At 38.1% G+C, this 4226-nt stretch overlaps 1 pseudogene; it reads right to left on the bottom strand.

The window, feature by feature from the left end:
• Positions 1-237: 237 nt before the first annotated feature.
• On the bottom strand, positions 238-993 carry LOC134295858 (transcription and mRNA export factor ENY2-like; annotated as a pseudogene).
• Positions 994-4226: the final 3233 nt, after the last annotated feature.

The following is a 4226-nucleotide window of genomic DNA, read 5'->3' as shown; positions in this document are numbered from 1 at the left end:
TAAAAAAAAATTTAATCCCCCCCTCCGAATTTATCTTCTGTCTATGGCCCTGAAAGCACATTTGGGTTTTTTTTTTTAACTGCACAACATCCTTTTAATCACAAGACAATTTCTTTCCAAAATACATCTCAAAGGTTAATTCTGATTTTTTATTAAAATACCAAAATTAAGAACTCAATGTAATAAAGTATGGTTTTGGTAACTAAACATTTTTTTAAAAGGTGAACTTCAACCCCAAAGTATGGAAAAGATGTCTTCCAGTTTCTGGCATAATTCACTTAACAAAATAGGGTATGACTCAAACAGAAGCCTCAAAGGTTGGCATGCTGGGCAAGGAATATTCTTATTCTTTGTAGGAGCTCTTTCTTTACACTGTCAGGCACCAAAGTCTTTTAGAGTGATTTCTGCCATCAAATCAACTGTGACATGTTTTAATCCCTTCTCCTTGATGATCACTTTACAATGTGCCTTCAACTGGTCTTTCCAACCACATTCAATTAATTTGGCTCTCAGTAATTCTTTAATAATGGTGGCACAGCCTGTTAAAGTGCTGAGTTGCTGAACTTGCAGACTGAAAGGTCACAGGTTCGAATCCGGGGAGTGGAGTGAGTGCCCACTGTTAGCCCCAGCTTCTGCCAAACTAGCAGTTTGAAAACATGCAAATGTTAGTAGATCATTAGGTACTGTTCCGGTAGGAAGGTAATGGCACTCCATGCAGTCATGCCAGCCACATGACCTTGGAGGTGTCTACGGACAATGCCAGCTCTTCAGCTTAGAAATGGAGATGAGCACCAACCCCCAGTGTCAGACATGACTAGACTTAATGTCAGGGGAAAACCTTTACCTTTACCTAATTCTTTAAGGCATTCTTGTCCCCTTGTTTCAATTGGCTTTTGGTTAATAGTTGCTCTCATTTGTGCATCTTCGTTCATTTTTCGAAGAACAAGTAAAAATAATCTGCCCCTGTAGCCCTTTGCTTCCTCCCCGCTCTTTTCTCCCAAACTCTCCTCCAACTCCATTACATGTGTTTGCATTTTGCTCTTTTAGACATTACTGATCATCATCATTGACCAAGTTTGCTTTTCAAAAAAAAAAAAACCTCCTATTCTTCTAGAGGAAAAATATGCACATTTAGCTAAAGGTATGGAGCATTTATGGGGAAATATCAGACTTAAACATCTTGTTATGCTGTGAAATGGGAAAAGATGGATGCTTTGAATAGCAAATTCAGAAGTGTATTTTAGTGGTGCAAGGCCCTTTCACTTCAAATAGAATTTCTATTTGTGGAGCACCTGAGGACTGGGGCCACGCATGTAGCTTTGCAGTATCTGCCTGTTTGTGATAAAACATAAAGCTAAAGATGCCTCTTTTAATGTTTTTTGTCATCTTTAAAGCATTTCCTTGGGCAGACAATCACTTTCACAGTATTCATGTTATGCGGTGCATTTAATGTTGTCCTGGTAAAATATACTGAACAAGAAGGTTTGGGTTCGTAATGTCATATTAATGATGTATTTTTCTTCATTTACAGCCAAAGTGATAGCAAGGCTGGGCATTTTCACACCTGACACAAAAAGCCCTTTTGAGACTCTTTCACACAATTTGTCCCTGTGTTTAAATGTTGGAAATGTAACATAGAAAGAGGAAAAGAAACAGATTGAAGTCCAACTTACTTCATGGCCAAGAGAGGTAATCTATCCTAATCATAGGAATGGGGAATGCAAAACAAAAACATATGCCCAAACAATTTAAGTAATCTGGTTAAAAAATATATGAAGACCTGGTAGGTGCTAAATTTGTAGATAAATACTTGACTGCAAGATTGAACTACTTACCCTTCACAGTTCTGCTGAGATACCTGTGCCTTTTAGGCTGATCATGCATCACAAAAAGTGTCAACAAAGCAGAACAACTTGATCAATCAGGCTGATAATGAGAACTTACAAAAACTACTTCTTTGGACTACAACTTCCTAAATTTCCAGGCAGCATACAGAAAACAAAGAGTAGTTCAATCTCTGCAGTTCCTGGGGGTAGCAATAGAATGGTGAAATAGCAGGAGAGCAAATCAGGGACTTTATTACATGAAGATGACAAATTGTCATTTAAGCCTTTGATTCCTACCACACAACATCAAGCTCAACTCATAGCCAGTCTGCCACCTATACATGATAATCCCATCCCCTGCTATTGATGGGGAAACCCATCAATAACCTCTGATTGTGCCACAGTCCCATCACCTCATGATGTGAGCTTGATCAGTTCCTGTTCATTACAAAGTTGCTTGTAAAAAATGTATTTAAAAAACTTAATGGAGCAGTGGAACTGAGGAAAGGTGGAGTTATATTCCTAACAAGAGGAATGGCTGCGGGACCACAAAGCAATGAATCATTGTAATTGTGCAACTATGGAGAGACAATAACAGAGATGATCATCCCTATAAACTACTGGGTATCCCTTATCATATGAATGCTGTGGAATAGCAACTCCAGGCAATAAAGTTCTAGATCTAAATCTGAGTAGAAAGGTTTCTAATGGCAAGAGCTAAAACTGATGACACCTCCTTCCTCCAAAACTTCCAAATGACCCCAATAAGCAGCATCAAGCAAATGTTAAATAATATGTAAGTATGGACAACTTGCAGAATAATTTACTTGCTTCACTAGAAGCAACCATTGGGAGGAGGAGGGGTGGGAAAATGGGGTCTTTCCCCAAAGAGACATAATGGAAACTCTAATAGACATCACAGTATAATGTGAAGTTGGTTTAAGATACTGGCACCAATGCAGCACTTTTTCCCATCACAGGAAAATTGGCTGTTACTGTTATAGTTAGATTATACTGAGATATATTTTGACCTCTTTTACAAAATTTAAGTCTGTGATGTACTCATCAAGGGAAATGATGATAGAGTTACAGCAAGTGTATGATTAAATTTGCTCTGCTGAAACCTGTATGCAATCTACAGCACACCATTTCTTTTCTTTGTCTCACTGTAGAACCTGCAGGGAACATGTTGTCATCTATGTTCTGTGCTTTGAAATCTTCAAGAGAAGATGGGAGGACAGGAGACTGAAATTTTGAAAAATGGTAATAAGAAAATAATGAAGCTCCTCAGATTAATCTAAACATCAGACATATAATTCTCTCTCAGAAATTGTTCAAACCATTACAAATATAGTAAAATATTTGTTTTTTGTATATCTGCACTGTCACACTGGGTCTCTTCAGACTAGTGAATTCCATTAAAAAAGACAAAATGAGTTTATTGGATAATACAAAAAAACTACATGATGATAAATAGTTGGCCTATCCAGACACGGCCATGGATGTTGGTGAGGCAATCAGATGAATGCTAGATTCACATTCTTCTTTCTTGACATCCAGTTTCACATAACCGGAAGTCAAAACTAATACATTCCATTAGGAAAAGCCAATAACCAGTATACTGTTTGTATCAACTTGGCTGTTTTTCCATATAATGACTCAATCTGATGGCTTGTCCTAATTGTAATAGACCCACTGAAGCAATTACTTAAAAATAAACTAGCATTTAAGTAAAATCTTCTTGATTCAGTTGGGACTAGTCATTGGAGCCGCGGTGGCACAATGGGTTAAACCATTGTGACAGCTGAACTGCTGACCTGAAGGTCAGTGGTTCGAGTCTGTGAGACGGGAATGATCTCCCATCTGTCAGCCCCAGATTCCCATGCGGGGAAGTCTCCCATAGGATGGTAACACATCTGGGTGTCCCCTGGGCAATGTCTTTTGTAGACAACCGATTCTTTCATAGCAGAAGCAATTTGCAGTATGTTCTCAATTTGCTTCTGACACAATAAAAATACAATAAAATAGAATAATTTTTTAAAGTTGGGACTAGTCACAGAAAAGTCTCCCAGATTGGAATGAAAATCATGCAGTCTTTCAGATGTGGTTGAACTGCAAACTCCCATTAGGTCCAGCTATTATAGCCAAATGGTGAGGGATGCTGGAAGTTGCTGGCATTACTGAAAAATGCAATTTTTGTGCAGAATAAATCCCAAAGTGGGAGATTCTTTGGCCAGGATTTCCACAAACTCAAGAAACAATTTTGACAATTTTTTTAAGTATTTGTGAATTTTCTTTAACTTCCACATAGAGATTCCCTCACACTCCAAGGCAGCATATTTCACTGCTAAACAGCTCTGACAACCAGGAAGTTCTTCTTAATGTTTAGGTGGAATCTCC

This window comes from Anolis carolinensis, chromosome 2 (assembly GCF_035594765.1).
Source record: "Anolis carolinensis isolate JA03-04 chromosome 2, rAnoCar3.1.pri, whole genome shotgun sequence".
NCBI classification, from domain to species: domain Eukaryota; kingdom Metazoa; phylum Chordata; class Lepidosauria; order Squamata; family Dactyloidae; genus Anolis; species Anolis carolinensis.
This window is presented reverse-complemented; position numbering and strand designations above follow the sequence as displayed.